At 44.6% G+C, this 18,892-nt stretch overlaps 1 protein-coding gene across 1 annotated transcript in view; it reads left to right on the forward strand.

The window, feature by feature from the left end:
• LOC133509551 (protocadherin-15-like) overlaps nt 1-18,892 on the forward strand; it is a 284,180-nt gene that overhangs the window by 27,936 nt on the left and 237,352 nt on the right. Inside the window, exon 2 of the mRNA XM_061836682.1 lies at nt 17,355-17,409. The gene's annotated coding sequence lies outside the window, so the exon portion shown is untranslated. The remainder of the gene's footprint in view (nt 1-17,354; nt 17,410-18,892) is intronic.

The raw sequence follows: 18,892 nt of genomic DNA on the forward strand, positions 1-18,892 counted from the left end.
CAGCGGTTTAGTAGTACACGCGCTCCCTCTCGCCATTTACGGAGGTGAAGTGGAAGGCTGTGATGGGCTCGGACTTCGGAGTCCTGATGCGTAGAGCGCTACAAAAAAAAAAAAAAAGAGACGTGCTAAATGAAAGGGGTGGAACTGTGTGTATTGACGCAGTAAACTCACTGCCGTGAGTAATTGATGGGCCTCAAAAAAATGTATTTAAATGTTGAACACGTTAACTTTTTTCATCAAAAACACCAGTTTTTGATCAAGGTGGCATTTTTTTTTTTTCATTATCCTAGAGTCATATATCACATGCACTTTTCATCTAAGATTGCCTTTTACTAAGAAACATGACCTTGGCATTTACTATCATTTCCACGCCGCGCTTGTTTGCATTTGTAAGGCGACCAATAAATCTTCGCTCCAGTTTTCATCAACAGATTGAATTCACAATGGATCTGAATTGTCGGCGGGATTGAAGCGCCATTCATAATCCTTTTTCGAAATAAAGTTAGGATGCAATAATTATTTCTTGCACTCCTTTTCAAAATGTCCACATAAGAATCGCTTTTTTTTTTTTTTTTTTCCCCTGAGCCAGTCCAGGGTTTTCTCATTCTCGTCGGCTGGGAGAGGCTCCGGCTCAGCCACGACCCTACTGGGGGACGTGCCGTAGAAAATGAATGGCTGGATGGTTTCGATACCAACAGTTGACGGTTCTTGGCTCCATTTCCTCGCGTCCCTCCGCGCCTCGTCTCTCCGCCTGATTATTATTCCGAGCTGCGTCTCCCCGGCAATCCCGGGCCCCCTTTGCGTCGATCAGTCGGCTCCTTTTCCTCGCCTCTCTGTCCTTGCGTCTTCCACCGGTGTCTTTCTTATCCATGCAAATAGGCCAAGTGTGTGCCCTTTGCTTCCGCTCAGTCATTTATTGTTAATCCTTTGTTGGGTTTCCAGCGGTGACTTTATTGGCGAAGTTCCCTGCGTGTCAGTGTTTGGTGCACTTCGGGCCCAGCCTTGCCCCTGCCGCCACTTTAATTAGTTGGCGCTTTTGTTTCTTTGTTCGATTGGTCGCCAGCGCTTCCCCAAGTTCCGTTGTCGTGTTTTGTGTTTGGGTCGGCTTGCTGCAAATCACGCGAGACGTTGGCTACACGATGATGCCATCGCTGCCAGCTCGTCCAATTCATATGGATATTTGCATAATAAAACCGTCAATTGCAGTTAATGACGGGGATTACAGTAGAAGTTTGATCGAAGGGCGGTGGGGGGGTTGGGTTCCATCGACGAACAACCAATTACAGCGGCCCCTTGACTTGCAAATGTCCCAACTTGTGAGTTTTTGACATTTTTTTTAATTACATATAATATATTTTACTTAGAGCCATTACTTGTTCCATATTTTTGCCTTGTGTTGGGATCTGAAAATTGATTTCTGGCCTACGAGCAAGCTTCAGAAGCATTGCTACTGGAATGAAGTGGGGGAAATTAAGGTTGTTCATTTACAATACATTACATATTACTTATAAATGTGTAACCAAAACATTGTTTTTGGGGTGGATGGAACAAATTTAATAATCCGTCACCATATTGGGGTTAGATCTTTTTTGGGGGGATTCACAGAATAATTGATTTTTAAATTGTACACATCTAATTTTGTATCACATTTTTTTTTCTTTATATCGCAGCATTTGACGGCAATTAATTTTCCACTTCAATAAGCATGATCTGAGAGGAAAGAGTGAATAAAGAGGCAGATTTCCAAAATTTGGGGTCATTTTACGCTTTAAAAAAAGAGGATATACCGTAGTTCCCGGCCTACAGCATGCACCTGGTTATAAACCTCAGTACACACAGTACAGTTTAACGCTAGCATGGGAGTAGTGTCAGCGCGGCGCTAGCGTTAGCGCAGCACGAGCGTTAAACTCTTTCTGTGTACAGAGTCTTATAACCAGGTACGCTAGCGCTGCCCTAACGCTAGCGCCGTGCTAATGCTAGCGCCACATCAAAGCATGTGAAAAAAGTCATGGCTTGTAGGCCGGAAATGACATTAATCTACAATGTGTCTACTGCAATGTAGAACTGGTTTATATAAACGACATAACAGTAATAGACAAACAAAAAAAATGACAAAATGACCAATCGATAAAAGAACTATCCGACATGATTGGAAAATGCGTTAGCCTTTTAGCAGCCAGCCAACTCTCCACAGTTCTTCGCTGTCTCCCACTTGACTCCACGGGAAAAGCCACACACACTAACTCACGGATACTCGAGTACCGTAGGATGTGAGAAGGGCCCCATTCGTTTAACACACCGCTCATCCTCACTAGGCTTGCGGGATGGCCGACCTAAGTGGACAAAAATAATACCTGGATATTTTGTCGGTCTTGTGCATCGAGCTTTAATTTATGGAGAATAAAATGTGTGGTTGCTACATTGTGGGTTTTTGTCTGTCGCGGTGGGGTTTGGTAATGCAACCCCTGTGATAATGTAGGGCGTACTGTAACGGTATTAAAATTGACTGCATTGGGGAGAATGCATTTGTACAAATGAGTCTGCCACTCATCTTTGTAATATCATTCCTTTCTCTTTCTTTTTTTTTTTTTTTAACATGTTCTAATGGTAGTTTTTAATGTCATTTACACATTTTAGCGATTTCACGCCGAGTCCGGTGACATTTTAAGCTCTGCTGCTATTTCCTCCCTAAAACTTTGAGACCCGCCAGTCTCGGTAAACATGAACTATTCATTAGCGAGTTAGTTATTAGCCTGATGTGTCGTTTCCCCAACAAGGCGCCAGAAACGGCTACTCTTCATTAATTAATTCGGCGCGCAGCCTCCGTTCTGACCCGCTCGGACCAGGGGTGGCATCCATTAAAGGGTTGACATCCCTTATTATTAACACGCGCGCCGACTGATGGGCCTTAATGGTCGGTAAAAGCCATCGAGACACTTACTACCGAGAATGCAGACGCATTCAAACTCCCGAGAAAGTGCGGGTGGCTTGGGCAAATGAGACGAAGGCGCGGGAGAGGGGCCACGGCCATCTTCACATTTAGTCCAGATAATTACAGCCGAGGCTATTAAACCTCAAAGTCAAAGTAACAAGACTAAAGCATTCTATTGGTTTTTTTTTTTTTTTTCCCCTCTTATCGCCTACTGAGCAGCAATGATCAATGGTGGCTGTTTTCCAGCTTGGAGAGAACATCTCCACAGCGGTCCTTTAAGGTGAAGGTACTCCAACACTCATGGAGGGGGGGCGGGGTTGTATAAAGTACCTCAAGTATATTAACGGAAAATAACTTTGGCAGAAGTTCAAATCACCTTGAGAAAGTGTTTAATGTAACTAACTTCTTCTTTTTCTTTCGGCTTGTCCCGTTAGGGGTTGCCACAGCACAGGGTGTCTTTTTTTTTTTTTTTTTTTTTTTGAATGGAGTTGTGGATCAAAATGCTTTGGTTTAGGGCACAATGTCAAATATATAAAATATGTTCCAATCTCTGGAAATTTCTTTTTTTTTTTTTTCCCCCAAACGTTCTTAAATGGCCACATTGTTAAACAAGAACTCTCTTGATCTTGAATGAGGTGAAACAAATGAAATCGTTTTACATGCGTCATGCTGCTAATCACACGGTCCATGTATCTTCTTCTTTTCCTTTCGGCTTGTCCCGTTAGGCGTCGCCACAGCCTGTCATCCATCGAAGTCTGCTCTCTCGACCCTTGTCTCCAAAAACATCCAACTTTGGCTGTCCCTCTAATGAGCTCATTTCTAATCCTATCCAACGAGAACCTCAAAGTCTTCATTTCTGCCACCTCCAGTTCTACTTCCTGTTGTCTCTTGAGCGCCACCGTCTCTAATCCGTAGATCACGGCCGGCCTCACCAGTGTTTTCTAAACTTTGCCCTTCATCCTCGCGGATACTCTTCTGTGACATAGAACACCAGACACCTTCCGCCAACTGTTCCACCCCGCTTGGACCCGTTTCTTCACTCCTTTATCACACTCACCATTGCTCTGTATCGTTGACCCCAAGTATTTGAAGTCGTCCACCCTCGCAATCTCTTCTCATAAGGTTACATGTTGCATGGTTTTGAATTTTGCAAGCTTGAAATTCATACAGGCACGGTTAGAGCGTTGGACACACAGTTCTGACGACAGGGGTTCAAATCCTGACCCCCTACCTGTGTGGAGTTTACATGTTCTCCCCGTGCCTGCGTGGGTTTTCGGCGGGCCCTCCGGTTTTCCTCCCACATCCCCAAAACATTAATTGGACACTCTAAATTGCCCATAGGTGTGATTGTGGGTGCGGCTGTTTGTATCTATGTGCCTTGCGCTTGGCTGGCAACCAGTTCAGGGTGTGCCCCGCCTCCTGCCCGAAGATAGCTGGGGTAGGCTCCAGCACTCCCGTGACACTTGTGAGGATAAGCGGATCAGAAAATATGTGCTTATATATTCATCCATCCATTTTCTCGAGCTTACTTATAAAGCTGTAACCAAAGAATGTGGTTTTTTTTTTTGGGGGGGGGTGGAAGAAATTAGTCGATCAAAGCATGCACACACAATCCAGCATACAAGATGCTCTGACTAACAAGCTAGCTGCCGTCCCGTTAAGATCCTTCTTTATGAAAATAAAGTTTCCGGTTACGATGGTGCATTAACCTACGAGTGAAAGTTATTGTCTATATTTGCCCAGCGTTTGGCCTGGCAAGCAAACACATGCAGGGTTAGGCACCAGATCATCTGTGACCCTCATGAAAATGTGCAAGACGGAAAATGAATGGATATTTGCGGCATTCTTGATTTTATTAGTACTCCTTCAATACAGTCAAAAACGAATACAAATGCACTGGAATAGCCTCTATATTTAGCATCCAACAAACCCATTTCACGATTTAGGTTATCCTCGTGCGCCTCGTTCACGGTGCCGCTGTTCATTTGCGAATTACAATGCCACCTCTCGCCGACTGCAATTACACGCACAAAACAAGCTCAACCGTACACATGACACCAATCGGACGCATGCGAGCGTGTCGCAGATTAGATGTGACCCGCTTCTTTGTGTGCCGCTGCCGCTTTATCTCGCGCAGCAAATAGGCGAGCATCTTCCAAATGAGGGGAAAAAAATGCACCAAATGTAAATGCTTTCTTCTACTTGTCACACGTGAGGATTTAACAGAACGCCGTTTAGGGTTTAGGGCGCAAACAAGACCACGTGGTGGGGCTGCGGTAGACATGAAGGAAGGGGCCAATTATCATTTTTCTTTTTTGTATAGTCTATTTTTGGAGATTATCAAAAGCTTTTGCCATCTATTCTTTTGACCGTTTTTTTTTAGCTGGACAAAAAAAAAAAAAACACAAACAAACAAGCACATTGATATTTATATATATATATATATATTGTAGGGATTTGCGAGTTTGGACCCTACGCGTGTTCACGAGTTGAGGAAGATATGACCAATTATTAGAAAAAGTTAACAGCAAATGGATTTATTACAAAGGAATGTGCAGTACAGACGTCCGGGTCTTATCTAGGTATCTGCCGCACACGAGACGTGTGTCTTCCGGCAGGATGGCCAAAGAAGAAGTCAAAAGCTGCACAGTAACACGAGGTTTTTATATGTATGGGTCCATGTTTGAAGTGGCTACCCCCCACCCCCGCAGTCTGATCCTGGGCCGGGATGGTAACTTTCCGCTCCTGATCTGGTGTCGTTCGTCTCCACGGCAATGCCTGGGATAGGAGGATGGCGGCAGACGGTTTTCTGCGTACAAAGATCAAGGACAACCATCGGCTCCACAACACATCCTTGTCTGATTAGCAAATGAGCAACATTTTATCCGTTGATTAAATGTATAAGGTCATATTTAAGCAAATAATGAAACTGCAATAAAAGTCAAATAGTCTTCAATATGAATGTAACTTAAATGGACAAAGGCAGTTATACTGTCAGGTCAAGTGTGTCAAAACCTTTTTTTGTTGTTGTTGTTGCAGGACACATTGGGGTTAAGCAATCACTCACATTTGAAAAATATACGGGTGTTGTCAGTCATGCCCGCAGATATAAGGTGACGGGTGTGGTCCACCAGTCATGCCCGCAGATATAAAGTTGCGGGTGTGATTAGGGATGGAATCGCAAGACCTTAAAATAACTTACTGAGTCGTTATACCACAGGATGTAGTTGTTACCAAACACCATAACCGTAATTTGACACTGCACAGACTGCCGTAAATTGGAGGCCGGCTTGCTAGAACGCGCCTTGTGTGCGTGCGCTCGATGTATTGGCCACACCTGAATCAAGCGACGAAGTGGATGATAGTGTAACGTCTTCCTTTTTTGGGGCACGCCATCAACAATCAACCAAAACTGCCTCGCGATCGACGCGTTGAGCATCCCTAGTGTAACTGAATTTCCTTTGACATGGCTCATTTTGTTGCTCTCGTTCGACGTAAATGCACTCGAAGTACGTGAAGCATCTCGGAACATGCGCGTTTGGCATCACTTCCGAACATGCTCATTACGGTTGCATTTGCATTTCCTGTTTCCGGGTGAATACTGATTGTTTAGGGGCAGGCTTGTTTCGTTAACGTTTATGAAATAAACACGTAAATTAATGTCAAGACTACACCAAATAAGTTGCGTCTTTCAATATCTATTTTTTTCTACACGTGACAAATTTTACGCGCGTGATTTTTCGTGCTCGACTGTGCAGATTTTTGAGAGTGTGATGGCACGCGAACGCGCTCGTCAAATGTGAGTGACTGGGTTAAGGCCATTATCATATTTTTACATATGCAACATTCATGGAAAACTAGTTTTTAAATCAGAAGTGAAGACAAGTAGCGTGATTTTAAAAAGAGGGTAACGCAAAGTGGTTCAGCTACATATCAAAAGCGAAGTTAATTGGTGATGATTTGATTTAGCAGGCCACATTAAATTATGTGGCGGGCCAGATCTGCCCCCCCCCCCCCCCCTTAGCCTTGAGTTTGACACCTGTGTTGGCTAATGAGCTACAAAATGAGAACAATCTTAAAGTGCTGATGTTGGTTTCCTCTGACGCTTCCATCCATCCATCCATCCATCTTGAAGTCAGGTTGCGGGTTCAGCAGCTTTATCAGGGAACCCCAGACCTCCCTTTCCCCAACCACTTCGTCCAGTTCTTGGCTCCTCCCCTTGCGACAGAGCAACGTTTCTACGCTGAGCCCCTGCCAGATGACCAAGCTTCTCACCCTATCTCTAAGGGAGAGCCTGGACACCCTTCGGAGGAAACTCATTTCGGCCGGTTGTATCCGGGATCTTGTTCTTTCGCTTGTGACTCTAGGTTGAGGGTAGGAACTTAGATTAACCGGTAAATTGAGAGCTTTGCCTTTTGGCTCCTTCTTTACTACAGCACGCCGCTACAAAATCCGCATCACTGCAGACGCTGCATCGATCCGCCTGTCGATTCTCGCATTCCCTTCTTCCCTCACATGTGAACAAGACACTTGAACTTCTCCATTTGGGGGATGATCTCATCCTTGACCTGGAGACGGCACGACACCTGCTCACAGGTTGCCGAACGGCCAAATGAGACTCCAACTCCCGATGTCGCTCGCCATAAACTGTTGCCAAGGAACACACATGTTGGGGGATACCGACGTAAGTGCAGGGGAGCACATGCAAATTCCATACACGAGGGCATAAGTCAAAATTCAAACCCAGAACCTCTTTACTTTGCGGCAAACCTGCCTAACCGCCATTACACAATGCCGCTCCTCTATGTATTTGATTAAAGTATTAGGTAATCCCTCCCATGTGACTGGCTATCATCTGAATATCCCCTTCAATTAAATGTAGGGGGGAAAAAAAACGATTCTGAAAAAAGAAGTCATGTATTGATGATATTTAAAAAAAAAAAAAAAAAAAAAAAAAGCCTGGTAATTAAGGATGAAATATCAGTGCGAGAGACTCTATTGAAGTGTGATTATTCAGATCCTTTTCTTAATGCTACAAAGATTAACTAATACCCCTCAGATGGAGATAGCAGCAAGACCACGAGGCAGGTAATTGGGGAATGTAGTCGAGCGGCGCACAGCCTGCGAGTTCCTCCTTTTGCTCCGATAAAGCTGCGACGCGTCCTTTTTAACGCACCGAGGTTTCGAGCCTCGTCTAGCCTTCCGGGAAGCTGCGTCCGGGTCGGGCTCGAATGTCGCCAACTGTGACCTGCAGGACACGGTTGTTTATTCCCTCCTTGACGGATCACACACACAACATGTCGGAGTCACTGATTACCACGTAGGACGGGGGCACCCCCAGGGATGCATCACCCTTACCCCCACCCCCCACTCCACACTAATACTTCACACTCACGAGTGCACCACCGGCGTGGAGAATCATATCGTCGAGTCGGAAGATGATAGCTATCTGTGAAAGTCAGAACTTCGTAAGTCGTCATTCAAATGCTGCTTGTGATCAGATAACAGAATGTGATTCATTGTCTGCTCTGTAAATAATATGCTTTTCTTGTTCTTCTTTTCTTTTCGGCTTGTCCCGATTAGGGGTCACCACAGCGTGTCATCTTTTTCCATCTAAGCCTTATCTTGTGCATTTTCCTCTCCAACACCCACAGTCCTCATGTCCTCCCTCACAACATCCATCAACCTGATTCTTTGGTCTCCCTCTCCCTCTCTTCCCTGGTAGCCCCATCCTTGCCATTCTCCTCCCAATTTCCTCACTCTCTCGCCTCTGGACATGTCCAAACCATGGAAGTCTGCTCTCTCTAAACTTGTCTCCAAAAGATCCAACTTCGGCTGTCCCTCTTAATGAGAGCTCATTTCTAATCCTATCCAACCTGCTCACTCCGAGTGAGAACCTCAACATCTTCAATTCTGCTTCCTGTTGTCTCTTCAGTGCCACTGTCTCTAATCTGTACATCATGGCCGGCCTCACCACTGTTTTTATCAACGTTGCCCTTCATCCTAGCGGAGACCCGTCTTTCACATAGAACACCAGACACCTTCCGCCAACTGTTCAAACCTGCTCCGACCCGTTTCTTCACTTCCTTCCCACACTCTCCATTGCTCTATGTTGTTGACCCCAAGTATTTGAAGTTGTCCACCCTCAGCATCTCTTCTCCCTGGAGCTTCACTCTTACTGCTTAAGTACTGATGTTCTCTCATTAACTTGCATACATAGTTCCCCTGCTGTATTGTTTTTTTTTTTTTTAAGTGTCGGATGTTTTTAATAATAATAATTAATTTTGCCCTACTGAGGGTTGGAATGAAATGTGGAATTCAACCAAAATGGCTGCTTCGGACCAAAATGCCAATTTCCTCTTCCATTTTGGCTATGGATTCTTGACTTTTTTTTTTTTTCTTTTTTTTTGTGCAACATATCATATTGCGTTCAGGAAGTCCATCCAATTGTGTAATGCTCACTTTAACTGGTGTCGTGAGATAATTAATTATTATTAACGTTTTTATTTTATTTTATTGTCACTGAGCCACTTTTGTGGGGCGCAAAATTGCATACCAGGATACCGGTGCTTTGAAAAATTGCAGATTTGTTTATTTTGGGGGGAAATTTGAGGGCACCCAAATGGGTGATGGAGAATAACAATCATTCACGCCGTCTAGTGCTCAGGCAAAAAAAAAAAAAATCAGTATTTAAGAGCAGTAAATAATTGATCAGCTGGCAAAACTGATTGACAGGTATTAGTTTGTGTCTCCGTTGCAGGAAAGGAAACATTACAGCGACCCGGTGTCTCGGCAAGTTGTCTGTTTCATTCCCCCCGGGTTTTCCCTCCCTAATTGCTGTTATCATTTTGCAAGCGAACGAGCATTTTCAAGTGCCCCGAGTGCGGTTTTGCCGAATGACGTTGATATAAATGCATCCCATTCACCATTTTTTTTTTTTTTTTTTTAAATTTTCCCTTCTGCAGACGGCTCCACTTTGCTTCCTGGGCTGCTGTTTACAATGTTCCGTGCTTAATATCCTGCTTGTTTTGTGGAGTAGGTTTTCACTCTTATTTACTTTCGAGCACAGAATGTGCTGAGGTGAGAAGAAGGGGTCATAAACAACGTACAGCTTTGTACCTACTTGGAAAAAGTTTGAGAACCTGAGATTTTTTTTTTTTTTAATATCTCTTAACAAGAGCTTTTCAAACACACTAAATAAACAGTTCTTTACAGTCTTTTAAATTCCTTTCTTGGGATACCTGGGAGCGTATTTGGCCTTGCAGTTTAAGATACTCTTCTGGTACCAATCGTTCATAAATCTGAGGATTTGTACCCTCAATCGAAATTTTAGCCAACCGAGTCTGTCGCACCCAAGTCCTCCTTACCAAAGGGTCCTTCAAATGGGACGTGAAACCACAGTCATTCCATTTCTGATACTTATCGTCAGGAAATCTGAGATTTTTCCATCCTCACTCTGGATTTGAGCATTTTGGGTCCAAAAGTCTACATCCCAGTTTCTCCTTCTCTTGTGCCTGTCACACAAATAGTACCCTTCCCGAGGGTTCTTCGGACTGGGAACCCAACCATCAAATCATGGCACATCTGCCACCAATAGTCCGCAATTCTGAGGAGTTTTCAATTCAGATTTTAAACTCTATTTGCTTGAATAATCTGAACCTAGATGAAGATATCAAATATATGTTTAGTTTTTCTGGTAGCCAGCACTGGTCATGATGAGGCCTTGGGTCCCCTCTTTTTATGAACCTTAGTTTAATCGTCCCAGCGTATCCACGTTCTCTGGAGTCTCTCGAAAAGGAGCTATCAGTCCCAACGGTCCTTCAAACCTGACCCTGACTGCTCATGGTTGACTTGTCCCACTTTTGACACCAGTTTTCATGAAGTCAAAGGACTATGAAAAATCACCTACACGGACATAAGAAGAGCTATTTAATTGCATCCCAGGGGACACAAGTGTTCAAACGCAATCTATGTACAAGGATTCCGGGAGCTTTAGGGGGCTGTTCTCTAGACGATGGGGGTAAGTGAGAAACCATATCTCCATCCACTAAACCCAAACGCCGCCCTTACTTCAATCAGTCCAGGTTTTCTTCCGGTCTTGAATCATCGCCGAATGAGCTGCGGCCGACTGTGCTTTCACGACTCCCCCGTTTTCTATGGTTTTTATGTCCACGTCCGCTCCCGTGTTGAACATTTCCTCGCGTCCCTCCCCCTCCCCCTCCCCCTGCTCCTCGCACGCTCGCCTCCCCTTCCCTCTTATTTCCTTTTGAAGTGCTAAACAATGAGACGCCTCCACTCTGTCAAGCTGTTAAGGGAATCCGGCGCAGCGCCGGCACAGTTGGAATCTTGTCCTGAGCGGAGCGGCGGCGGGGGCGGGTGCGAGTGTCATCGGCATTGACCAGACAATAAACCTTTATCCTCGCAAGACGTCGCTCAGCTCCATCAATGATGTCAGCAGAAGGCTCGGACTCATCTCCCGGCGTCGGGCCTCCGAACGTTCATCTTTCAAGTCTAATTGGCGGAGGGTTTCGCACTCCAATTGACGTACGCCAACGGTCCTTAATTGAAAATATCGATTGCGTTAACGCGTTCAACAAATCCAGTGGAGCGGCTTGGAGAAAACAATCATTCGTGGTACAGGAATCCCGTTGTTATTGTTTCTCCCTTTACGGAGACATCCAGCGAGTGATGAATGCTGTTTATTGCTGAAGAATGACATGGAGATCAAGCAAAATTGGGGTTTAAGGATATAATCCGGGACTCTGGAGTTAATTCGTGCTGAATTATCAGAGTCCTAATCCCCTCCTACATTTCCCTCAAAGCGACATCTCCAGTTATTCACATGACTTTGATCATTGAAGCAAAGTTTTTTTTTTTTTTTTTTTTTTTTTTTATCGTTCTCACGTTCACGCTCTTCTTCATCTTGGCAATAAATTGCACTTTTGGGAATTGTAGTGTAATTTCCTGTCCTTGATACAGTTTTCCTACAATGGCTTTTGCTGTATTTGTGAAAATGAAATTGGGCTATTGTAGGAAATAAAAAAAAAAAAAATACACCTGAATGCGCCCCCACCCCAAGGCCTGTTCCCGCACACAATTATGATTTCATGTTCTACCTTCTGCATCCGCTTATTGTAATAGAGGAAAATAATATTGTTGTTTATGGACTTTCCACACAAATGGAAATTTTTTGGGGGTGTATTTTCATGGTATGGAGCGTTTCAGTGGAAGATAAATTGTAAACCCGTAATAACACTTGTGGAGATGTTTTCAGCACGACGTGGCCGCATGGGTGTAAAAGACATCTTCCAAACTCGTCCCCGCAACTCCCAATAATGATTATTTTGTTTGATTACGTGCTGAGGGTGTTAATATGCGCATGACTCAGTGGCCTGCAGAGGAGATAAAGCGGGTTGAGATTCCGATGCTGTGCGCTAATCGGGAGAAAGTATCAAATTGAGAATTTCCAAGGTCCTTAGAAGATTACTCGAAATATCCTAACGTCACGTTCTAATTATAATATTGCCTCAAGTGTTACTGGTGCCTAAGTTCCCTTCATTGATCTTGGGTTAAACTGATAATCAACCAATCAGAGTTCTGTGTGGATGTAATGTCCTCCTTTTAAGATGGTTGCACTCTCACCGACAATCAGGCAAAGTATTAGTATTAAAAGTATTTTCCATCCCTTGCTATCAAAGTGGTGGCACGGTGGATCAGTTGGGAAAGCGTTAGCCTCACAGTTCTGAGGTCCCGGGTTCAACCCCGGACCCCCCGGTGTGGAGTTTCCTCCGGGCACTCTGGGATCTGGGAGGAAACCAGACGCTGGCACGGGGATAACATGAAAACGGGATCGAACCTAGGTCTTCAGAACTGCGAGGCCAATGCTTTTACCACCAGATCCACTTTTCCGCCCTGATTTCATACAAGCGCGAGAAATTTGAATGGGCTGATTTAAGGTCTTGGCAGAAAAACATCTGGAACTGTGGACGACTTTCATTCATTCATTTTCCGAGCCGCTTATCCTCATGAAAATCGTGGAATTTCTGGAGCCTATCGCAGCTATCAATGAGGACGAGGTGGGGTATACCCTAAACTGGTTGCCAGCCAATTGCAGGACACACAGAGACAGACAACAGTCACACTCACAATCACACCTTGGGACAATTTAGAGACCCTGAATAATGCATGTGGGAGGAAGCTGGAGTGCCCCAGAGAAAACCCACGCAGCCATGGGGAGAACATGCGAACTCCACACAGGCGGTTTTGAATCCCGGTCCTCAGAACGGTGAGGCCAACGCTCCAACCAATTGCGGCACCGTACCGCTGGCTCGAATCCATATTTCGTATATTTACCGAGGCGCCACAGGACACTATTACATCCCAAATAGTAGAAAAAGCTCATTTGTGGCAAAATAATTGACTTTTAAAAACGAGTCTATTGTGCCGCTACTAGTTGCATCCAATTAGCGCACTCCCATGCTAATTGCTTGAAGACTGCATTGAACACATTGTAAATCAATAACGGGGATAATTGATTTGTCATTCTGCTATGCTGCCCTGAAATTCGGAACCACGGCCTTATAATTTCACCAGATTTTCCTCTTCCTTTTATCCCATTTAGTGAGGAAGACCATGACAAAGCGTTGCAATTAGACGGAGCATTTTTGCATTTTGTTGTTGTCTCCATTTGGGTCTCCAGATGAATATTAACATTTTTTTTTCTTTGGCTATGAATGGTTTCCACTCCCCAGGCATTCATGGACTTAATTTTGGATACACCTCTCAGGCCTTTATTTCCAGGTGTAAAACGGACTTCTTTTGGTAACACACGTTCAAAACAAACCAAATCCTTAATTACCGACGGGAATGACTTTGCTTGTATCGATTCGCCGAGATTCTTACGATAAACTGATAAATGTCAACAAAAGAAGGGCGTACGACTTTATGGAGTTGAAGTACTCATTTGCATTGTACAAATCATTTGTGACAGGAAAGTCAACTCTAACGATCGAAGTGCTCTTACTACAAGGACAGACTGAGAGCCACGGCTTGAGTGCTCACGTTGTAATAAAACTGTTGTTAACCGTCCAAAATATTCACGAATGAAATGACATTTCTGCTGCGGGGAAAAAAAAAAAAAAGTCCCTGTGTACGTGCCTCCGAAGATTGATCCCCAAAACTGAAAGATGACAGACACGGCGACTGAGATTGGGGGAAATCCAGTCATAATTTCCGCCTCTCCAGAGCGACCACTCATCCCTCTTCGGACAAGACCGCGTTGCGTAAATCGGAGGATTAACTTTTTCCGGCGCCGTTGACGTGAAATGTCGACAACTGGAATTTAAAGTGGGACTGACATCACAATAAGCATTCTAAAATAGATATTGTAATGAAAAATACATATAACAGTATTCACTTCAATACAATATTTCTATACAAAAAAAAAAAAGTGAGCGGAGTGCTCTTTTCCTAACCGTATTTTTTTTTTTTTTAGTAGCTGCATGCGCACATCAACACATTTCATACGCGGATCTTTTGCTACGTTATAAATATGTGGTCCACCCCAAACTTTTTTTTTTTTTTTTTTTTTGAGCTGTATACACACCGACCTGTTATTTGGAACCCACGAAGCTCTCGTCCTCTGCACCCGTGCAATCAATTTTTCACGACGAACCGGGTCTCTTGCAAACTTATGAAGGGTACAATCCATCCTCCCGAGCGTTCGAGCAATGTCCAGCAAGGCAACGAGCCGGCATTTTGGCTAACACGAAGGAACGACGAGCTACCTTCCCGCAGGTAAAACGAATGGAAACAAACGAGTCCACTCGGGGGCGCCTCTGTCCTTTACGTCACTTCCTGCTTCTTCTCGAAAATAAATCCCTCGAGAGGATTTTCATGGCGGGAGTTACAAAAAGCTGTTGACGTCAAAATCATATTTTGTGGTGGGGAAAAAAATCACATGGGGCCATATCGGCTGTGGGGTTTTCATTAATAATGTTCCAAAAATTATCCCTTTGACGACACTTGACCTTTAACATCTGGTGCAGTTTGTGACATCCGTTTGTTTTTTACAGGTTGTGACTCGTTTTGGGCACTTGTGCTATGATTTTATTAATACTCTCAACCCAGATGAGAAACTGATGTCTTCTGGGTTGAAAGGGAGCTAAACAGACTTGGTATCAACCCCCCCCCCCCCCACAATTCATGAGTGAGACACAAAATCAGGCTTGAAACCGGATTAATTTGCACAGTTTATGCGTAGTCAGCCGCTCGGCTAACACAAAGGAACAACGAGCTACCTTCCGAGTCCACTCGGGGGCGCCTCTGTCCTTTACGTCACTTCCTGCTTCTTCTCGAAAATTAATTCCTCGAGAGGATTTTCATGGCGGAGTTACAAAAAGCTGTTGACGTCAAAATCATATTTTGTGGTGGGGAAAAAAATCACATGGGGCCATATCGGCTGTGGGTTTTTCATTAATAATGTTCCAAAAATTATCCCTTGACGACACTTGACCTTTAGCATCTGGTGCAGTTTGTGACATCCGTTTGTTTTTTACAGGTTGTGACTCGTTTTGGGCACTTGTGCTATGATTTTATTAATACTCTCAACCCAGATGAGAAACTGAGTCTTCTGGGTTGAAAGGGAGCTAAACAGACTTGGTATCACCCCCCCCCCCCACAATTCATGAGTGAGACACAAAATCAGGCTTGAAACCGGATTAATTTGCACAGTTTATGCGTAGTCAGCCGCTCGGCTAACACAAAGGAACAACGAGCTACCTTCCGAGTCCACTCGGGGGCGCCTCTGTCCTTTACGTCACTTCCTGCTTCTTCTCGAAAATGAATTCCTCGAGAGGATTTTCATGGCGGGAGTTACAAAAAGCTGTTGACGTCAAAATCATATTTTGTGGTGGGGAAAAAAATCACATGGGGCCATATCGGCTGTGGGTTTTTCATTAATAATGTTCCAAAAATTATCCCTTTGACGACACTTGACCTTTAACATCTGGTGCAGTTTGTGACATCCGTTTGTTTTTTACAGGTTGTGACTCGTTTTGGGCACTTGTGCTATGATTTATTAATACTCTCAACCCAGATGAGAAACTGAGTCTTCTGGGTTGAAAGGGAGCTAAAAAGACTTGGTATCATCCCCCCCAACACAATTCATAAGTGTGACACGAAATCAGGCTTGAAACGGGATTAATTTGCACAGTTTCTGCGCTCGGCACACTTTCTGATTCAATTTATCGGGCGCCTCTCTGTTAGACTGGACTGGTGGTCTCAGTCGAAAGATTTCCCATAGAACCGGGATGAGACGGCTCAATGGGGTACCAAATTTTTTTTCTTTGTGACGCTGTTGAAAAGGACCTTATGGCGCTTTCAAGCCGGTCTTTTTATATGCGCTCTTCACAAATCTTTCGCTAAAGAGGCCATTGACTATTCGACGAACCATTTACAGCGCTTGTCACTCCACATCGACCGCCGCCGAAAATAGCGCCGGACGGCGTTATGACGCCACGCTTTCGGTTCTTCCAGCTGGTCTGGTTTCGGCGACGAGAACGACATCCCAATCCTTTGCCGTATTACGTCGCCGAGCCGCATGCGGCGATTTTTGACTTGACTTAAGCAATTTTTTTTCTGGCGCTCTCACGCGCAGGAAACGCCAGCCTGGAGAAAGTGAAAGAGAGAGGCCGAATTATTGCTCCGTGCGTGCAAAGCGGCCCACGTGTGCTGCAAAACAAGTGAGCCGCTGACGGAAATTGATGTTGAGCCCGAATCCAAAAATGTCACTTTCCATTCAGCTACTTTTGCTATGCTTTATAAAATCACCCCCCTAACAACTCTCATCCAACAAATAATACTCATCTTTTGTTATTAGAATAAATATCGTTTAGAGCCATCCGATAGTGTTCCCCGCTGTGGTTCATCATTTACATTGCACATTTTTTTTGCACTTTATTCTTATTTTTGTTTCTTGTAATGTTTTGCAGTATTTTTGTTTTTAATTAAAACATGTTTTTGTTTGTTTTCGATCCATTTGGGTCTGAAAATGCAGACTTTTACTGTAAACCCCCAAAATGCTCCATATATTTATAGCAGTGGCGCACTGTACACAAGTTCAAAAATTGTCCGTCTATCCATTTTCTTAGCTGCTTATCCTCACAAGGGTTGCGGGAATTTTTATTTTTTTTTTAATGTGCAATATTTTGGAGAAATGACAGTAGTATTTGGTTGTTTTACTCTGCATTGGGAAAAATAAAGGCCCCATAGCTCAGTGGTTAGAGCAATCTCAAATGTTTTGCTCTCGTCTTTGACCTTTCATAACATTCGCACTTTCAAATGCAGCTTCAGAAATGTGTAAAAAAAAAAAAAAAAAAAAAAAAAAAATGCTTTCAACACTTTTTTTCTTTCCTCTTTACAGGTGCGTGCATTATATTGAAGCCGCGATGTGGTGTCATCAACCAAAGTCCAATCAGGTATTGCTGCTTTTGTGAATTTAATGTTTGTGTCCTTGGTTTGTGGACACGTGTGAGACCTACAGAATCGGACAGGGGAGAGATTTTATTTTATTTTATTTTTTTGAGCGTTGCTTTGCAATGATTTATTCATATGCCTTTGATGATTCGTCCTGACATCTGCTGACGCTCTCGGTCTTAAGCAAGTCTCCTGACATCATAAAACCGCTGGTCCCGGGTCCACTTGGTAAATATTTAAGGGGCGGTGTGGCTCCTCACATCATTCTTGACCCGTTCCCTCGACAGTCGGCGACCTGTTTGCCTTTCGAGTTTGACTCTCGATCGGGGTCAACTGCGACGTTACTGTCAAGCTCCCGCAGACGACGACCTTGTTACAGATTTGCCAAGATGGACAGATTGGGCGCAACATAAATCCAGGGACCCTCACCTCTGCGGGTTTCAGAAGCATCTCTTTACAGCCCCGGCCCCGCCGACATTCAGCGCAAACTGCGGCGGGCCCCCTCTGAGCGCTGTGCGAGATGCATTCGCGACGGATGCGCGGACGACGCGCAGCTCATATCTCAAAAAGCGCAGGCATCCGCTCATATTTCAGGGCTGTAATAAACATCCGCGAGCGGAAAAAGAAGAAAATCCGCCAACGGGCCGCAATGCCGTGGCAAGGCGGCGGCACCGGAGACCCACAACTCTCCATCTAGGTTTTGTTAGTCGTTAAAAAAAAAAAAGTGATGTCGAATAGAAATCATGTATGTATGAAATGCAGCATTGTTTTGCTTTCGATCAGGGTTTCTCAAAGAAAATCCAAGATTGAATTTCGCCTCGCACTTTTGAACACGATACACGTCTTGTTAGCTGTTATTGTTTGAACATTTTTTTTGGTGACGTTTCCATCTCTTGTGTGTGATCTTTTCTACACGCTAATTGAACACGTTTGGCACTCGTAGGACAACTACCGTGAAGCAAAACTCTTATTGGGTGTTTTAGGGATACTCGTACCGGTCTACGAGGCTACGAGCCTGTTGTTGATGTAGGCAAAAATCGCATTGTTCAGTCGACTTCTAGTTCCAGGAAGGCAGCCACTTTTTTTTCGGGCGTTTCCACAGACTCATGACGGTCAGCATGTGGACCTTGTTCGCATTTCGGGCAGAGGTTGTCGACACGAGCCCTACAGTCATTGAGCATGCGGCTTCGTCCGTACGGAGATGCTATAGTTTGGATCTTGTGGCCCCCGGAAGATGGATTGCGGTTTTGCCCACCTCTGGGTTAGGGATGACTACCGGTTTGTAGCCGGCCGCTGCGTATTCAACCGCCGTTCCATGGCGCCGACGGAGCCCGTCTCGGTAGGCTTGCTCGTCGAACACCGTGTCGGTGGCGATGTCTTGACGGTATTTCCGGACGTCGTGGCGAAGTAAGCGCGGTGGGTTGAGGTGGTTTGTTTGACACCCGATGGTGCGGGTATCTGGCAGCGTAGCAGATGCTGCCGGGC

Source organism: Syngnathoides biaculeatus, chromosome 12 (genome assembly GCF_019802595.1).
Source record: "Syngnathoides biaculeatus isolate LvHL_M chromosome 12, ASM1980259v1, whole genome shotgun sequence".
NCBI classification, from domain to species: Eukaryota; Metazoa; Chordata; class Actinopteri; order Syngnathiformes; family Syngnathidae; genus Syngnathoides; species Syngnathoides biaculeatus.